The 20,392-nt window shown below is 46.2% G+C and overlaps 1 protein-coding gene across 4 annotated transcripts in view; it reads right to left on the reverse strand.

Annotated features, from left to right (window-relative positions):
* LOC147423176 (protein ABA AND ROS SENSITIVE 1-like) overlaps positions 1-20,392 on the reverse strand; it is a 138,367-nt gene that overhangs the window by 34,613 nt on the left and 83,362 nt on the right. The window lies entirely within an intron of this gene.

Here is a 20,392-nt window from a genome sequence, read left to right on the forward strand (position 1 = left end):
AAAACTATCTGCACTGTTTAAACAGCAAGTAACTCTTCATCTTGGTTAACCCATGGATTCTATCTCTCCTTTTTACCCTAGGTCCCTTTATCCAAACCCCTGTTTGAGGGTGTTTTAAAGACTTTAAATTCAATAATTGCCTTACACCTTGCAGAGCAGGACGAACGACAAAACCCAGGACTTCTAAATTATTGAAGACTTCAAAGACAAAAACGAATCCATAATCCCTTGCAGAGAAAAGAAGCATGAAATCCTTCCTAGAAGCTCCACAAGCACTAGTGCATGATTGGTACCTGCTTGAACCAAGTGAAACTAAACAGAATTACATACGAGAGGTGAAGTAAGCTCTCCATATACATCTCTTTATTCTATTTCTGCAAAAATAAAATAAAAATTAAAAAAATCATAATCAACACCTCGATCTAGTAGCATGTTGGTGGACAAAGGGGATGATGGAGATGGTGAATAAGGGATGAAGATGGAGGTGACAACGAGCAGGGAGAGAGAGTGTCAACGAAGACACGTACAAAAACTAAGCTCTCTATTAAAAAAGATCTACAGAATGTCTTTTTAACGCCTTCTAGGCTCATGCAACAACTGGCCTTATTCATACAAACTATGAACCACTCAAGTTGTGCGGCACGACCTGCATGGTTTAGGAGACCCAAACAATGGATATGATTCTATTGCTAATAGCAAGCAAAATGACTACAAGAATATGAGTGGTGTTATAAGGTCAAAAAATCTAAGTTTACTCACCAAAAGAGAAGACCAATGTAAAGACAACACAAATAGGTCCAAAAAAAATAGAAGAAAATATGATTCTAACAGAAAACGATGAAGTCCAAACCATTAGCCAAGACTATAAAAGCAATTGACTGAGAGTTAATATATGATTAGAAAAATAATGTACTCCAAACTTTTTATTAAGCAATACAAAAATAGAGGTATGTAATCCAAATGCAATCCATTACAAGAAAAGCACCAGATAAAGAGTTAGACCATTCAACCAGTTTAGCAATGAGCAAGTTGACATAAGTCCTTCCCAACAATTGTTCGGGACTAAATTAATCTCAAGGAACACCCAAAGTTTCCATGATCACTGCCGTCATCTAGCGACCAAACATTAGAAAAGTGTTCACACTATAATCCTCTATCTTGAGAGGAAAATTGTAAGCACCAGCGAATTGATGAACTATTCGTAGGAACAAACTATATCTGAAAGACCAAAATAAAATTAATCACATTTGGACTTTGTGACAACACGAGAGAGGCATAGTTCCCCTCAGAAGAAGATTGGTCGTCAAGTCGAGCGTCCCTAGCGGTATTTTTTTTATCGATTAAGTTCTCAAATTTACAAGAGAATGTGTAACCACGCACTCATGGTCTGTTTTACAACAAGGCTCTGCCTGTTCATTTATAAGCACTTGGAAATCTAAAAATCCTTAATTATTTTCATTACACACAAAAAGCACAACAATCATCTGCTTTCCTCAACTGGACCTGGAAAGCTCCTCCATCATAAAAAGTGGGCCGCATCAGAAACTGTCCTATGCTGCCACATCAACAAACTCCGTACAAGCCTACGATTTCCAACAAAAAATCCACTGCGTTTTACACGTCGCCAAACACAGAGAAGGCTCCTTTGTCACATGGTCAACTTGCCATGGTGTGTGTGCAGCCACATCATAGGCTCGTCACATACCCATCTCCTTAGTAATCCTTCAAAATGACACCTACATATACAAAGCTTCAAACAACATAGTTATCAATCACCACCCGACGTAATCACGCACAAAAAACCATCATTAAACGCATTTACTTGGCAGCAAGGCTAGGAAATCACCCGGCATCAATACGTAAGAAAATACTGAGCAAGCATCCACATGCCAAAGGATAGTCTCGTTGAGAGAAACCTGTCTAAAATAAGTGTCCTACGTGCCAACAATAAGCACGCATCGTCAGGTGCACTGGAAGGGTTCAAGGATTTTAATTCAAATCTAGTACTTCGTACAAACACAAGGTTACTATACTTTACTTGAGAGAACTAAACTAAACACAATGAAAGAGAGACGCAGAGAGAGAGAGAGAGAGAAATGAAATGAAATGAAATGTTATATTAACGTCTTCAAAAGGCCAAAATGACCTATGAGACCAATCAGTTACAAAATAGTGAATCTAATACCATGTCTGGGTACAAAAGAACTAGAAAAGAACTAGAAGTGGAACAAAATACTACTACTACTACTACAATCTAAAACTACGTGGGTGTAGCAGCTGATACAATAGGTACCCGGTAAACTGGATGTAACAGTGTGAGAAACAAAGATGGAAGAAATGGTGAGGATCCATCCTCATCTGCACTCTGGATGTCGAGAGAGTATGGCTCGAATCTTCTGTTGTAGTCTCCGTCGATGCTGTGTAGCTCCTCTCCTCAGTCGCGGTCGTCTGTATCTCTGTAGCTCCAATGCTCGGTCGATGAGAGTGCCAGTAGTGGTCGAATGAGGAGAGGAGAGAGAGAGAGAGAGAGAGAGAGAAGAGAGACGACACCACATGTCACGTCACAAACCACCCTCAAAGGGCCCCCTTACTCTATTGCCAAAGCAAGTATTTGCATTAATTACTTGCGCAAATGTTGATACAATGGCTAAATCTTGAGTATTGAGTATTGCGATGTGCATGCTCATGCTGATCTTATGCAAAACGCTAGGCTAAACTGATGCAAAACCGTTAGGGCTGATCTGATGCCGAGGCTGAAAATGATGATGCTGAACTGTTGGTGCTGAGGGTACTAACGATGCTAAAGATGTTGGCAATGGAAACACTGGTGGGTGCTTGTGATGCATGTATTTTTTCTATTGTCCTTAAATTGAAGGCCAAGTGACTCTTTTATAGATCTTTTACCATTTGTTGTAATCACTTCCGAGGAGTGATCGGACAGAAACACAGAGATAACTGAAAACTTTACACTTAACAATACTTTAGCACTTCCAAACACTTGAATAAAAGAGAGAGTAGATGACACGGGGCAACGGAGTTCAGTGCCAAGACGTAATGGCCCCAAAGATTGGCGCCCCTTTTAGTATTTCTTTATTATTGATTTGACAAGGTACAACTCCCGAGGGTCCGACTCTCTCCGAGACCTTCGTCCAGATGCCCTCTGAGAAGTGGCCTTCTAGGCACTTATAAAGAGTACAAGGGATGCCAAAAGCAGAGCCCCAAAACCTGAAGTCCTAAAAGCACTTACCCAAAAGCTCTGCTCCTAAAAGCATGTGTTGAAAACTGCAAAAAGCTGCCAACACGATTTACGAAAATCCGTGCAGTGCCACGTTGCAGCCTTTACGCAGGGTTTTTATTATTTTGCCTTCTCCGGGGTCCCTTTAATATTTAGGCCCCCCTCGGCAAAACTTTATAAGTTTGGTGAAACTTAGGCCCCTTGGCAAAATCCATAAGTTGGAATCCCTTCTGCTTCCTTTTCTTTCTTCTAAATTTTACGCCTCTCAGCCAATTCCTACAAAACTCAGTTAAGTTAGTCCAAGACCCGAAGGCCACACAGATGTCTTGGTGCCATGCAGAGGATCGCAGATGAAAACACTACATAGAGAGAACTGTTCATGCTAAAGAGGTTTTTGTCTTTGACCAAGAATTTGGCATGAACCACCTTTCTAGGGAAAATCAGCCCGTGTCTAACCACACGAACGCATGGATCAAATGCGTCTATGACCTCGACGCACAAACCGTAACCCTAAAACCCGTCACACACCGCCTTTTAGAATCAAAGCTATCGTCCTCGATTGCAGATGTAAGAAAATGGTCACACTTCTATCATTCATGCAACTTAAAATCTCACATTTGATCATTTCATCATGCATTCTTGTGTCATGATGGCCCTGCACACATAAAAGCTAGCTGCCTACACCTTGGGTGCGTCTGAAACTATGTCTTATGACCGGTATCTTAGCCAACACCTGTAAAAGGTCATTGGATCTTGCTTGGATGTCGATCACACAATGGCTATAAAAGGTCATTGAATCCTGCCTGCGGTGCTTGCACACACCCGAGATCATAATCTTAATCTTTATTAATCATAAATTTGTACAAAAGAATTCCCAGTTCATCATCTATCTTGATTCATAGTTTGTTTTCTTCCATTCATGATTCTTAGTCTATCGTCGCTCTTTATGTAACTTGATTACTAAAGCTCAACACCAATTCTTTGTTTTTATGCATCAAACGGATGGTTCCTTCGCTTGCGTCAAAACGTGCAAGGTACTTGTTGAACCAAGGCATGCCTAGTAGAACATCACATCCTCCCAGGTCCATAATGTAGAAGTCAACTACATTTGTAAATGTTTGTATTTGTAGTCAAAGTGATCACCAAATAGACCTTCCTACAGGGTTAGCGCGGCGCAGTAGAAACAGATTATGGGCCAAGTTGAAGAGTTATTAGAGAAGGGGCTGATTCAGCCTAGTCCTTCATCTTTTTGCTCCCCAGTGCTCCTAGTGCACAAAAAGTATGGCTCATGGCGCATGTGTATTGATTACCGTGAGTTGAATAAAAATACCATCAAGAATAGCTTTCCTATTCATAGAATTGATGATATTCTCGATCGTTTAGAGCGTGCTGCAATTTTCAGCAGGATATACCTTAAGAATGGGTACCATCAAATTCGTATAAGGTCGGAGGATGTGCACAAGACTGCGTTCAGAACAGCATTTGGTCTTTATGAGTTTGTGGTGATGCCGTTTGGGCTAACAAATGCTCCTGCCACCTTCAACAGAATAATGGACCGGATTTTCCGCTCGCATCAAAAGTTTGTTGGGACGTTCTTTGATGACATGATAGTCTATTCGAAGAATGAAGAGAAGCATAGGCGTCACTTGACCGTTGTGTTCGAAGAGTTGCGTAGGATGAGGTCCCTGCTCCAGTCCCCCACCCCAGCTTCACCTTCGACAACCCCTCCCACCCAGAGTTTCCCCCCTCCTCATCATCCTCCCCCCCCCCCCCTCTTGCTCCCGCCGCCTCTTCCCCCCACCCCCTACCTCTGCCGCTCCCCCTCGGCCCTCTTCTCCACCGCTCCCCCCTGCTCCTTCTTCCCCCCCTCCCGTTTCAGTTCCACAGTCGACCCAAGGGGCAGGGCCTTCTCCGGCTGCTAGGAGATCTCTTGGCAGCGCCTTTGCCACGAGTCGCTTGGCGAGAGAGGGACAGCCTTTCTTGCGGCCCCCTCTACAGGCACAGACGTCTCCCCTTGTAGCTATCCCTCGTGGTCTGACAAGCATTGACATCCGGCGCCGATGGGACTTCTTCGACTACGACTTTACCGCTAGGGGGACAGAGACCTTGGACTCAGCAGTTGGCTTCTCCTCTCCCCTTTGCGGCAAGGACCTCGACTTAGTGTTGGGATGGCTGCACACACAGGTCCTAGAGTTCTCTCACCACATGGGAGAACTAGGAGTTGCAGATATGCTTCAGACTTTGTGGCCATTGCCCAAGTTTGCGGTGACACCTCCAGATACAGCAGGATGTAGACACATTGTGGTTTACTTCTTTGCCGATACACAGTGCTTGCCATGCTATGTATACATTCATGAGGACTCCTGGACAGAGGAGGTTGCTTTACGTACGGCTCGCACTGCTTGGGCTTGGGCCCGGCACTCATTGCAATCACACCTATCTAGAGGACATTCGGACGCGGATTACTCCCCATCCAAGCCAGCCTCAAAGATAGCCCGTCTAGCTGTTGCGGCAACATCTGTTCTCTCTCGCTCCCCATGAGGATCGTCTCATGGAACGTGCAGGGACTAGGTGGGCCCCAGTTTCAGCATCAGCGGGGCCGACTGCGCCAAGAGCTTCAGCGTTGCCTTGTGGGAGGAGAGATTGATCTCCTTATGCTTCAGGAGCACCATCTGTGTGAGAGCCGCATTAGACGTTGTAGTCAGCTCTTGCGTGGACGATATGATACTTTTGGGTCATCTGCTTTTGGACTTGGAGGCATCCAGGGTGGGGTGTGTATGACTATTGCGCACTCTTTGCAGCAGGCCATTGTGGACAAAGGGATTATTGTGCCAGGCAGGGCTCAGTGGATTACTATGCAGGTTCAGGGTTGCCTTGTGGGCTTCCTGAACATCTATGCGCCCAATGTGGCGAGTGCTCAAGCAGAGTTTTGGTCACAGATAGTTGAGTCTTTGCCGAAGGCAGAACACTGGTGCATAGGAGGGGACTTCAACATGTTGGAGGACCCTTCTCACAGGATTGGTGGTAGCCATGCTACTGTGCATGGAGTTGAGTTGGCAGCTTGGGAGAGGTTTTGTATGACTCTGAGGGTCTCGGATATTTGGCAGCACTCTAGTTTTGTGAGACCCCCAGACAACCTTGCCTTCTCTCGTTCGGACCGTAGAGAGGGAGGAGTGAATCTATCGCGATAGATCGCTTCTACACTAGTGACCATTTCAGTGACTTGGGAGGACAATTGGCATTCTGGCAGGGACTTCCTTCTCGGACCATGCACCAGTGATCCTCACAGTGGCAGACAGGCAGAGGAGTGGGAGCACGATGCTTCGCATCCCAGAGAGGGTCTTGCTGGACTCTGCACTCAGAGAGCGAGTAGAGGCTCTATGGACAGGGAGCTTGGACAGGCAAGATTCTCCTGCTGACAGAGTGGCCTAAGGATAAGCTAAGATTAGTCGTTCTTTCTCCAAGAGTCTTTGGCTCGCCGGGCTGCAGCGAGAGAGGAGGGGCAGCGTCTCAGACGAGGCATTGCTTCATTACAGAGGATGCATGAGCAACATCCAGACAGTCCTTGGTTGGAGGAGCAGCTCCAGCAGGCTCGACAGGAGCTTGTTTGCACAGAGGAGAGGTGACATGAGTTTTCTTTCCACCGACAGGCATCTCAAAGGACCCAGGTGGGCGACAGAGTGATTGGTGCTTTCTTTGAGGCAGTGGGACCTCGGCATTCGCATGCCAAGGTCAGTCAGTTGCGAAGGCCCGACGGGTCAGTTGCTTCTGAGCCCGAGGATATACGTGCAGTTGCTACTGACTTTTACCGTGAGTTACTGTCTGCAGAGCCCCAGTCAGAGCGTCAGGATGCATGCAAGGAGCAGGTTTGGGCACAGATGCCTTGTCTTGTGACTGAGGAGATGCGTCAGAGGCTTGAGATGCCACTTCAGCTTGAGGAGTTGCACACGGCTCTTAGGGCCCTCCCCCGTGGTAGCTGTCCAGGTGAGGATGGGCCGACTCCCAGTTTTTTCTTGGAGTACTGGGACTTGCTCGGCCCAGATCTCTGCAGTGCTTTTCAGTACATTTTGCACACAGGAGTGCCTGAGAGCATGAGTGAGGGTCTGATCTACCTCATTCCCAAGGACGGTGGCTCCTTGGATGAGATTCGACAGTGGCGCCCCATCACCATCCTCAACTCAGCCTACAAAATTCTTGCCAAGGCTCTGAGCTTGAGGATTCAGCCACTTCTAAAGAGCCTTATACATGGGACTCAGACAGGTTTTGTCAAGGAACGCAGTATCCTTGACAACATCTTTACTTTTTGGGAGGCTTCTGCCCTAGCACGGCTCCGTGGTGAGGACCTAGTGATTTTTCTTCTCGATTTTGAGAAGGCATACGACAGAGTCGACTGGGACTTTCTAGAGGGCACTTTACGCAGGATGGGCTTCTCAGATGCTTGGATCAGAGGGGTGTTAGCTTTGTACAGACGGGCTCACAGTCAGGTGCTTTTGGCAGGAGGTAGAGGTGCTCGCTTCATGCTCACACATTCGGTCAGACAAGACTGTCCTCTTGCCCCCTTCCTCTTTCTGTTCTATGCGGAGGCGATGAGCAGGTTTTTGGTGTCGCAGCAGGTTGGTCTACGGGGCGTAGCACTCCCTATTCGGGGAGATGAGCTGCTGGACGCTGAGTTTGCCGACGACTCAGCCTTGTACTTACATGGCCAGGAGGCCAACCTTCACAGGTGTGAGCAGGCTCTGGAGACCTTCTGTTGTGCATCGGGCGCACTGATCAACTGGAGAAAGACAATGGCTTTCTCGGTTGGTAGTGCTCATGTGCTCGATTGGATGCCAGGAGAGGGTTTTAGGTGGATCCCCCCAGGGACTACAGTTCAGTACTTGGGCTGTCAGATTGGTTTGGACTTGTCTCCCGAGCAGCAGATTGCTCCCCTCCTTCTGTCTATCAGGAGGAAGTTGTTACATTGGAGCTCAGCACGACTTTCTTTGGCTGGCAGAGTAGTAGTGGCCAACCAGGTGTTGTTGGCGACTATGTGGTACATCACTTCTTGATGGATCTTCTCGAGTTCTTGTATCAGCCAGGTAGAGAGGCTGATCAGGAACTTCCTTTGGTCAGGACGTGACACTCAGGTAGCCCGAGCCAAAGTGGCTTGACAGGTCATCACTCTTCCTTGTTCACAGGGAGGGCTTGGGATCATTGACCCAGCATAGCAGAGCAGAGCCCTTCTTGGGAAGTTCATCGTCCGTCAGAGGACTCCTTCCAAGTGAGGAGCCCTGGAAGGAGTTCTTGCTACAGCGGCTTCGTGCTAGGGTGCCTCAGGCAAGAGGCCCCTAGCAACCTTCGACCAGATGGATCTTCACAGAGATGCGCAGAGTTGGTTTGAGCAGGAGATTGGAGGACCGCTTCGCTGTCAGTTTCCTTCGATCTTGGGAGCTCTTGCGGCGAGGCATGGAGCAGAGACAGCCTACTTGCACGGAGGAGCGCCTACGACAGCCCCTTGTCTGCAACCCCATGGTTAGCACTCAGAGAGGCCACTTGGTTGGTAGTCTGTCTCATGTTTCCTGGGGTCCCATGGCAGCGGGTCCAACGCGCTCTCTAGGTGACTGGTTAGAGTTTACAGGCTTGTCAGAGGAGGTGCAGGGTCTCCAGCTACAGGGCATGAGAGGGGTGCAGAGCATGTGCCAGGACATCTCAGAGGCAGTTCTAGCTGAGTGGCACTCAGGTGAGTAGCACTCAGGTGGATGGGAGCCTTCACACGAATGGACGTTCTCATCTCAATCAAGGCCTGCTCAGAGACTGTTCCAGCCCTTTTCTTCGAGCTTTAGGGTGGGGGACGCCTATAGCGAGTTGCAGTAGAGGCCCCGCAGGTGGTAGAGTGCTGTTTTCAGAGGATTCGAGTAGTGGGCATCTGTGGGAGGACCTATGTCATCGATCCTGACCCAACAGCTCTTGAGACTGGACACTGGAGGTTGTGGGCTTGGGAGCGTTGTCCACTGCCACAAGTACAGTGGGATCCTGGTGAGTGGCTCTGGAGGGACCCTTTCTCTTCTGCACACCATCCAGGCGTCCCGTTCTTTCAGTACACTGTTCGACTGGGACGTCATATACTTGCAGCACAGAGGGAGACCCGCCCCGCTGCAGCACCTCATTGGCAGGAGGAGGGTATCACAGCTGAGTTCTTGGCAGCCTTCTGGGAGAGGTTGTGGGACTCCAGACAGCCGAGGCGAGTCACCTTGTTTCAGTGGTTGGTCGCACACAGAGCTACAACAGTTGGGAGCTGGTTAGTGCATAGTGGTCTCTCGGCCGCATATGCAACTTGTGACCATCTTGTGGAGAGTCAGCGTCACTGTCTTTGGGACTGCCCCTCGGCCCAGCAGGTGTGGCTATGAGTTCTTCGGCTGATGCCTGCTCTCTCCACAGCTCGTCAGTACACTTGGGGAGCAGCAGCTTGGTCCACCCTCACGAGCCCGGCACTTCAGTTTGAGCTATCTTCCATCAACAGGATGATAGTGATGCAGGAGGCGCGACCTACACTCCAGCCTGCTACAGAGCTTACTCCACAGGAGTGGTGCAGTGAGAGAGAGGAGTGTTGGGAGCTCATTAGTGGCCCGACACTCCGGTTCATCTGGCGGGCCCGTTGCTTCCGCATCTTTGAGGCTCGCCCTGTGCCACCAGCAGAGATTGTTTGCGATTTTTGGCTAGAGTTGATCCACACTCTCAGAGGACAGCTCGAGGGACTACAGGCCAGCTCCGACCGCATGCAGGAGCGCAGAGAGGCTTTCCTTCAACTCTAGCGTCCTGGGCCTTTCTACACCATGGTCCAGGGTGTACTTCGATGGCACTACCGACCACCTGTGTGGCTTTTCCCTCCCCCCATTTCTTGATTTAGCCCCATTGTACATATGCTGGTTTTTTCATTGGGAGAGTCTCCCTCCATGGTTGTTGTAGCCCTCTCTTGAAGAGGTGGTTGTAGCCCTATGGGCAGTTTCAGTAACTAATAGAAGGATCTTTTTCTCGGGGGAAAAAAAAAATTTTAAATGAAGAGGAGCATAGGTGTCACTTGACCGTTGTGTTTGAAGAGTTGCGCAGTCAGAGGCTACTTGTCAATCCTAAGAAAAGTGAATTCTTTCTGGAAGAGATCCACTTTCTTGGCCACATAGTCTCAAAGGATGGTGTCACAATAGATCCCGCAAAGGTCGAAGCTATTAAGACATGGGCAGACTTGAAGCCTGTGCACGATGTCAGAAGCTTCTTGGGATTGTGTACCTACTATAGAAGGCTTATCAGGAATTTTGCAGAGATAGCATCACCCCTTCACGCTTTGCAAAAGAAAGAGGTCACTTTCATATGGACCCGAAAAGAGATTTCAACCTTCAGTCTCTTAAAGGAAAAGTTGACTTCAGGTCCAGTAACTGTTTTGCTAGACCTCAAGAAGTCATTTGTGCTCCAGTGTGACGCGTGTGGCAGGAGCATCGGAGGAGTGCTAATGAAAGATGCACGGGTAGTAGCTTACGAAAGCCGAATTTTGCAAGGGCCACAGAAGACTATGCAAGTCTATGAAAAAGAGCTCTTGGCCGTAATTCATGCGCTTTCTAGAAGGAAGCACTACCTCTTAGGTGTAGATTTTGTTGTCCAAACAAACCATCACACCTTGCGATACTTCTTGACACAGTCAAAGCTATCCGAAAAGCATATACGATGGGCAAACATTCTTTCTATGTTCCACTTCCAGATTATGCATGTGGAAGGCAAGAAGAATGTTATAGCTGATGCGTTATCAAGGAAGCCACAAATTTCAGCTGTGTCAATTCCTTATTATCATGAGTTGGATGACATGAAGGAACAGTATGCTACTGATGAAGATTTTGCAAGGATCTTTGAACAATTGCAAGAGGGGCAACATCATAAAAACTACCTCCTCAGAGATGATTTTATGATGATGCATGGTAGATTTTGTGTCACTAGGCTAGAGCGACATAAGGTCATCAAAAAGAGTCACATCCCACCGTATGCAGGGCATCGTGGTATTGATGCGACAATTAAAGCGGTAGAGACAGTCTTCTATTTGCCTACCTTGAGGAGAGATGTGGATGCCTTTGTGCGAGCATACCTGATTTGCCAGAAGGTCAAGTTTGACAGGTAAAAAGGCACCAAGGTTGTTATAACCACTGCCGATTCCGGATAAGCCATGAAAAAGCATTGCTATGGACCTTATCTTTGATCTTCCAAGAACGCCAACAGGGAATGATGGTATATGGACCATTATCTGCAGGTTCAGCAAGCAGGCCCATTTTATCCCTGTCAGGAAGAAGATAAAATCTGATCAGATGGTACGCTTGTTCATGTACGATGTGTTTAAGTACCATGGTAAGCCACTATCAATTATCAGTGATCGTGATCCTCGCATGACAAGTTTGTTTTGGAGAGGATTGTTTGAGAACATGGGCACTACGCTCAAGTTCTCGTCTTCGTTTCATCCACAAACTGATGGACAATCAGAAGAGGCTAATTCTACTGCCCTAGATCTGCATAAGGGCAAGTGGGCACAGTATTTGCCTATGCTTGAGTATGCATACAATAATACGGTGCGGTGCAATCGTCGACTGGCAAGGGACCTTTCAAGATTGTTGAAGGCGACAAAAAAGTTCCTCCCATTTTGCATACAAAGGACAAGATCTGTGAGGCAGATCGATATGTTGAAAACATGGATGAAAAGTAAAAGAAAATTAAAGTTGCCTTGGAGAAGACTCGGGCAAAACAGAAAAAGGATGTTGATCGTTACCGTCGTGAATTGTTGTTAGCACCTGGTGATTGGGTTCTCTTAAGGTTCGAAAAGGCAAGGTTGAAGAAGATGAAGGGCAAGGAACAGTTGTTTCCTAGGCTCAGCATGCGTTACGATGGGCCTTTTCAAGTGCTTGACAAGATCAGCGATGTGGCTTATACGCTGAAATTGCCTGATGCGTGGAAGATTCATAATGCGTTCCATGTGAGTCTTCTAAGACCCTTCATGGGTAATGTGCCAGAAGATATGTCAGATGAGGATCAGCCAGAAGTTGAGGAACTTGATGAGATCGTATCTGAGCAAGTTTTGGCACATAAGGACAAAAAATATAAAGGACAAGTTGCAAGACGCTACTTGGTAAAGTTCAAGAACTATCCGCCTATGGATGCAAAGTGGATGGAAGAGCATGAACTGTCAGAGTCACAAAATGTATTGCAGCTTTACCTTGAAGCCTTTAGGTTACAACCTACTTATGCCCAAACCCAACCTGTACAAAGGAGGGGTAATGATAGGGCTAGCACATCAAATATACATATAAATTCAGTGTAATAGATGGAAATGACAAAACTATGAAGGTCTCATTAAGTCATTTGTATCTATGTGTTACGACCTTTCTTGCGGATACGTGCAATGATGAAAGAGTGCTAACAACACAAGATCATCAATGGCGTGTATTTATGGTATGCAATCGAGGACGTTTGCGATTTCAAGAGGGGGGTATGTCACGGGGACGTGGCAATTGTTAAGTATGTCACGAGGACATGGAAACCGCTAACCTTAGTTGTTGGTTTCTTTCCAATGATTTTTGTTTTATTTTTGAGACCCTCTTTTTGAAGTTGCCAATGGTCAGACATTGTATGGCCAATGTGAACAGTAGTTTCACCCGCAAACGGGAAGTGGGTCGGCACTGGAATTCGTATAGCAAGAGGGTGTCTAGGCTCAATTCGAGATCATGTAGGTCCCCCCGTCGCACTAAGCAAGTTGGTGGATACTAGGAAGTGAACTCGATAAAGGCATAAAGCCAAGGTGGGATCACCAAAAAAAAATACTTCACAGTTGGGCCACATTCAATTTTTGGATGCGGTCCCAATGGGGATAGATGGTCACAAGACCAGTGGGAGCCCAACGGAAGCATCTCCTAAAAATTAGGGAGCTGCTATTTTGGGCCATGAAATGTGTTCGCGTCATTACCTTCGGAATGACAAGGGGAACATTTTACAACTCTGCCGTAAAGTCAACTGGGCAACCAGTCGGGAGATTTTTAGGCGGCAACCCCAAAACAGGAAAATGCTTGTAATCGCGCCAAGTGGCACATTTCTGTGCACTTTCCTCATGCAGAAGAAGGTAGAGCTGATTTTTAAGCTGGGAGAGCTCATTTGGGAGTTCTATCACAGGTTAAGAGCTATGGAGTGCTTGCTTTCCACTCTATGGACAGTGTGGTACTAGGAGTGATGACCTGCACACTACACACTACTCTCTCTCTGTCCCCTACGTGCAGTTATGTGATGCCCCACAAGAGGGCTTTTCATTTGACCTATGTACAGTTGTGTGGGTTCATGCGCGATTATCGAGGCAAGAGCCTCTTTCACAGGTACTGGATTAGCTAGTTGCTAATCCCCCGCAGGTACAGGTGAATTCGGAGAGGTTTCACGTGAGAAATCTCGTCCGATTCAAAGGGCAAGGTAGCCCTACAGGTGCGGGAGCTCGGGAACTTGCTACGGATGCGGCCGGCTCGCGAAACCAAGCCCAAAACAGGGAATTACAGCCTGCTGTGTATTTTTGCAGGTTTAGGGTTTCGGCCCTAAACGATCCCTAATACCCCCAAGATGTCCAGGGACACGAGGGGACCACTGTAGAGGTGATCTGGCGCATTTTCAGGGCAGAAAACAGAGAATTCAGCGTGCTGCAGATTCTCGCCAGGTTTTGTAAAGTGTCCGTATGCATCGGGAAACTCATCTACTGCTTGGGGATACTGTCTCTGAAGCATCCTAGTACAATTATGCTACCGAGATCCGGCCATAATAGGTGGTTTTCAGCCCGGATTATGCAGGACAGCTCGTAGCAAATCACAAGTTTTATTCCCTCTGTTAATCTATAAAGAAATACCGAAAGGGGCACCAATTTTGGGGCCTATAGGTTGTCAGTGTCTCCTCGGAGCATTCTAGCTTCCGAGCCGTGTGTGTGCTTAAGTGTTAATTCCCGTCGCACGTTCCTGTTGTGAAGTACTCTCTCTCTCTCTCTCTCTCTCTCTCTCTCTCTCTCTCTCTCTCTCTCTCTCTCAAGTAAAGTAAAGAATTTCGGGTGAAAGCCAAAGCTTACCGCCCAACGGCCCGTTTCAAACGGTTAGCCTTGGAGCGTGAACGTGAGCACACGTGCTTGGCGGCCCAAGACAGAAGGGTAGACTTGGAGCATGAGCGTGAGCGTGCGCGATTGGCGGCCGAAGATAGACGAGCGGCCTTAGAGTTAGAGCGTGAGGCGCAGAGAGACCAACGCATGCAAGAGTTGGTCCTACACATACTCACCTCGAAACCGGAGCCGGTCAAAGATGTTGGTGGATCTTCAAGTGGCGCAAGTTGAGATTTGGACTCCAACAACCCCGTCACCGAGAAGTTGACATTCAGTAAGTATGACGGTAAGATGGATGCTAATGCTATTCATTCTTGGTTGCATCAATTTAATGCTTATTTTGCGACAACTAGGAAGACAGGGAATAGCAAAGTTTTGACGGCAGCCATGTATCTTGCCGGTGATGCCGTTAATTGGTATCAAGCTTGGCAAGAGGAGCAATTGGCCGCACGCTTAGAGGAAGCCGAGGTAGGCGTGCACCTTTCTTTCAGTTGGGCCGACTTCCGAGACAAGCTCAAAGCACGGTTCTTGCCACCTCAGTACCTAGCGCGTTTAAAAAAGTTTGGCGCAATCTCAAGCAGAATGGTACTCCAGTCATGTTTTTCTCTAACCGTGTTTTGCAGCTTGGCACCCACTTACGCAAATTGGATGCGAAGCGCAAAGAGGCTTTTATGTTCGGGTTGGACGACTATATCAGGTTTGATGTCGAAGTCCTACGGGGAAAGGCGGTAGTGATTGCTCTCGTACAGGAGATGAAGCACAATAATGGAAAGCCTAAGGAGAACAAGTCGTCTCAAAGTACCTCTCAAACTTCTCAAAACCCGCAGAACGGTAAGAATGGTAACTCTTCTAACCAATCTTCCTCTAGTCTCTCAGAAAAGAACTCACACAATGAATCTAAGGGTAAAGCTAACACAATTGCTAAACCTAAGCTAACTCCAAATGAAAAAGCAGCACAAGGAATTTTAGGAGGATACATCTCGTCAGAAGAACAAAGCATTTATTCTAAGGAAGGTCGATGTTATCATTGTCACATCAAGGGTCACATAAAAAGAACATGTCCTAAGATTGAATCTAGGGAATCTAAAGAACCCACAGAACCCACATCCTCTATTAATGCCATAAATGAAAACACGAGTGTGTCCCAAGTTTCTCATGATCCTCCCATTGAAGAGTCTCTCATGAAGTGTTATGGTCATGTGAATCGTCAACACATGGTGGGTCTTGTTTGATTCTGGTAGTATGCATGATGTGATTAGTCCCTCTTGTCGAAAGAGCCCGCTTGGAGGTTCGCAAGACATCTCCTTTCGAGGTGTCGAGCTTTGCTCCCGATATGGACACTCTCATTACAGAAGAATGCCTTGGTGTGTTGTTCATTGTTCAACAAGCATCCTTCCGCAAAAAAATTTATAGTATCCCCTCTTTCAAGATGTGATATGCTTTTAGGCATTCGATGGTTTCGTAAGCATAACCCTCTCATTGATTGGGCAGCCAATACTTTCACTTTCAACGCCAAAAGTGACTCTCCCATTGTCATTCGTGGGGAGGAAGTTGTTCATTCTTCATCTCTCATTTCTAATGTGCAGGCCCGAAGCTTGAAAAAAATCAAGAGAAGGAGACTCTCTTAATCTTGTCTTCTTCAAAGCACAACACACATGATTTGCATGGTATAGATGTGATTATTCACAAGCATGATGATTTGCACAATAATGTGATTGTTCACAAGGATGATAGTTTAGTTATGCTTTTTTTAGAGAAGCTAACCTCATTGCAGATACGATCAATCATGAAGAACCGATCTTGGCTCTCGAGCCGAGGTCCAATGAACCTACTTAGCTATTATGTGTTTGAATGATTAGCCAGCACGCATTGTTCGAGTGTTTCATTCGTGACGGTTTCATGTATTTTCGTCACCGTCTTTATGTGTTCTCTTTCCAAAGGCATATGCCATATTGTACGATGCACATGATTCACTCATGAATGAGCACGGATGTATGCGGATTCCTCTGGAAAAGAAGAAAAGTTTGCATTCAAGGGATTCATATTACATGTCTCTTCCTTGGCATGACACGGTCTCACATAGAGCACAAGAAAATTTCTCCATCAAGCATCTGCATTTTCATTGTGATTTGCCACAGTTGATAGATTTAGATCAAAAAGTCAAGATTCAATCTCACTGTTTGTGTGTATTTGGTGAACGGTTTGACACTCCGTCACTTTGTTCATTTGCATTGCATGCACGGCTTTTTCAAAAGAATAGTATTTTTCCAATCACTCTATATGGAATGGGTATGTTCATGATTTTGTGTTGGAGGTGGTTTCAAGAATTTTCCTCCTAGGAGATTCTTGAAGAAGGTGGATGCACGTCCATAAACGAAGTTGGACCATTGAAGCAGCCTCAGATGACTTTGTGTTGCTTTTTGCGTGGCCCAAAGAAGCAAGCGTAGCAGACCTTTATGAAGTTCAAGTATCACTCGACCCACACATCAGAGTGGGCCGGCGAAGAGTCCTTCCCGGGATTCATCCAGACGTTGTTGGCGATCTCCCTCAACGCCATACAGTTCAGTGCCAGTACCTCACTTTAAAAAGGAGGGGATGTCACGTGCACATCTAACCCTATGTGTATGTGGACAAGCTACTTCATGACTGGGGTTCAATTTAGCTTAGGAAGCACCTTTGTGAATTTGTTCGCAGACCGTGCATGTCCAGACACTTGTAATTGCATTTCCTTTGGTTGCACACAGCATGATCATCAGATTACAGTCAGTACCCCTCGAGGGTATTTTACAGTGCACAGAACCCATTTTCCCTATTTTAGCCAATTTTCACTTATTATTAATAAGTGACTTTGTTGGGAAACTGGGTAGGCCAAAGTTGGTAAGTCAATATATAAGTAAAGCTAGCGCTAGCACTTTTTGGCAGAAGAGGCAGCAAAGACCCAGTGTTTGGCAATGCACCTTCTCAGCAAGACCCAACTTAGCGTTTTTTCAGCCATCAAGAAGCCTAGCATTTTCAGCAATTGCAGATCAGCCCCAACGTTTTGCAGATTGCAGATCAGCCGAGTGTTAGCAGATTGCAGCAAACTCCCTAGCGTTTTTGCAGCAGATATCAAATCAATCTAGCGTTTTTACAACTTGCAGATCACCTAGCATTTTGCAGATTCCCGGTGATAGAACATCCATTTACATCAGCGTTTTCAGTTTTCAGCAGTCAGACTCCGCACCGCAGCCCCCAAACCTCGCAGATCTCACCTTCCCGCAGAGCAGATCCTCGCCGCACGGTCAGATCAGCCAACGTTTGCAAATTCAGCCCGCTATTCGCAGATTTCAGCATCTGCGTTTTCAGCACATTGCCATCGCATCGTCGTCATCGCCGTAGTCACCGACATAGAGTCAGAATTCAGCAGATAGAAGATTTGCAAATTTCAGCCCCTAGCGTTTTCAGATTTCAGCCCGTCTCGTCGTCGTCGTCATCGTCGTCGACATTGTCGGCAAGTCCATTGCATTTAGACCATTGTACGAGATTTGTGCAATCAATAGCATAGACCTCTCTCGCCATAGAGAGTGGGGCCCTTGGAGGAGGGTTTGACAACATTCTAGTATCGTATTCTTCTCTCTCTATAGCACTTCATTCAGAGTGTTTATCCACTTTGTTTGTGATCATTTGCACTCTCTCACTAAAGAAACGGAAAGCTCTCCCTTCCGAAAGTAAAAAGAACCCTTGAGCACAGTTCGGAGCACTCATCTTGAGCAAAGTTCAACATTCACTTCCGCTACACCTTACACCTTTTAAAGGTAATGTGCCAATAGATGGGGAGCCTGATGAGCAACCCGAAGTGGAGGAAAGCGAGGAGATACTCATTCCAGAAAAGATTTTGTCACACAAGGACAGAAAATACTCCTCAGATTTTGAAACTTTACCTTGAAGCGCATAGTCTACTCCGATAGAACCCAGAATTCAACAAGGTGAATCTAGTGCAACGGGTTTGTACAAGAGGGGAGTTTCTCCGCTCCTTTGTCAACATATTAGCCCGAATTTTTTTTAATAAGATCACGTCCCCTTTGCGTTTCAAGGATACTGATGGACTGACCAGGATTCTGTTGTATGACTTTATTACCCGGGATTCCCGAAATTGAATATGATTGATTTGTACTCTCTCATTTGACTTGTTTGAGTGCAGGAACTGAAAGATGAAATGATTGCAGCATTTCGGTCTCGTAAATCTCTATAGACATGATTGCAATAAGGATTAGTTAATCACGGATCAGTGAGGTCCGGAATGAATCTAGATGCGATTACTAAATACGTTGTTGGCAGTCATGGTCTGAGATTTGGAATGGATCTGTGATTTGTCATGTGATGTCCTGTGATGTGACTGTTGATTTGTACAAGTGCTAGATGTGTTGTGTCTAGTGCGTCGGTACTAACAGTCAATGTCTACTAAGACAGTTTATGGCCTCTGTCTGTTTTGTAGGCGTGATCGAGGGCGATAACAGTTCTTTCAAGAGGGGGGTATGTCACAAATTGATGATATGGCAGGACTTTATTAAGTTGTTCCAACTTATGGACAGCAATCGAGGGGCCATTAGGGACACTAGGTTTTAAAAATTGCGTAAAGGTTTGCTGACGTGGCAGCTGTACGGACGCCGCAAGTCACGCCGACTGTTGACGCGGCTGTACTGATTTCCACAAGCTGCGCTGGCTGTTGTTTTTGGACTGGCAGCTTTTGGGACAGTTTGCTTTTGATTTTAATGCTTTTGGGGCTCTACTTTTAGCAACCCTTGTAAAATCTTTATAAGTCACCCAAGGGGCTCACTCTGTAGAGCATCTAGACGCAGAGTCTGAGAGCGAGCACCCGCGATCGGTTGTACTTTGCTCAAAGATTAATATAAAAGAAATACTGCAAGGGGCGTCAGTCTTCGAGACCAGTATCTCTTGGCACGAAACTACGTCGGGCCGCGTCGACTCTCTTTATGTGTGAAGTATTTGGAACTGAATCTCTATTGTGTCACGGTAGAATCTTGCCTTGGGGTGTCCAAGTTTGTTACAAGCCATCTCATCCCTCAAGAACTCTTGATGCGCTAACCACAGTTTCATTTAGTCATTCACCATCAGTCATCATCATGATTCTTATCTCGAATTGTGATCGGAGGGGCTGTCATTGCTCCCAATTCATTATCATCTCGTTCTCAATTTCACCTGTTATCTCTACACAAATAGCAGGATCTTCCAAAAAACATTAATTTCATATATAGATCAAAGTCATCTTTGAAAATTGCTATTTCAAAATCTTTCATTCATAAAGTCATAAAACAAAATATTGTTAGCTCATCACTATCTTTTTCAATTTTCTATCCAATATCTGTTCTAGAGCGAGTATCTCCTCGTCCAATTCTATTCAGTATGTTAGTTATTCTCATTCTTGTGCCTTTTGGGGGCACAACGTAGATATATATCCTTGTTCCCCACAGTCAAAACACTTTCCTGTTTTGAGGTATTCGTTTTTTGTTCCTCTGTCAGTCGGGGACGTGTATCTTTCTTTCTCCTCCTTCCGTCATCACTTGCCGAAGGTTGATCTGTTGGATAAGTCAAGTTACTTGAATGCATAGCAAACCTTTGCTTAGCATGTCTCATCAACTATTGTATGGACTCAAATTTTTGTAACAAGCAGTAGTCTCGTTTCTCTTTGGGCGGTCCACAATAGCTTCTCCACTCCAAGCCGATTCCTCTTCTTAAAAGCAATGTGGCTAAAGGTACTCCACAATTGCTCCAAGCATGAGGTACTAACTGACTGGCTGAGAATACGGTTCGCCAATCTCTGAAGCTCAGGGCCATCATAGCCATAGTCCTCCCACCATAGCACTGAACCTATCTTCCTACGATCACTTTGAGCATCTGGACTGCCAAATGACCCCCGCATCTCTCTGTACTGTCTCAACTGATCTCTGACAATGCGTCGCCCATCTCTGTCTAGAACCATCTTGTTTAAGATCTCTGTAAATTGGTCCATGACTTCTCTATCTGTCTCTTGC

Source organism: Adiantum capillus-veneris, chromosome 26 (genome assembly GCF_014529385.1).
Source record: "Adiantum capillus-veneris isolate H3 chromosome 26, ASM1452938v2, whole genome shotgun sequence".
Classification (NCBI taxonomy): Eukaryota; Viridiplantae; Streptophyta; class Polypodiopsida; order Polypodiales; family Pteridaceae; genus Adiantum; species Adiantum capillus-veneris.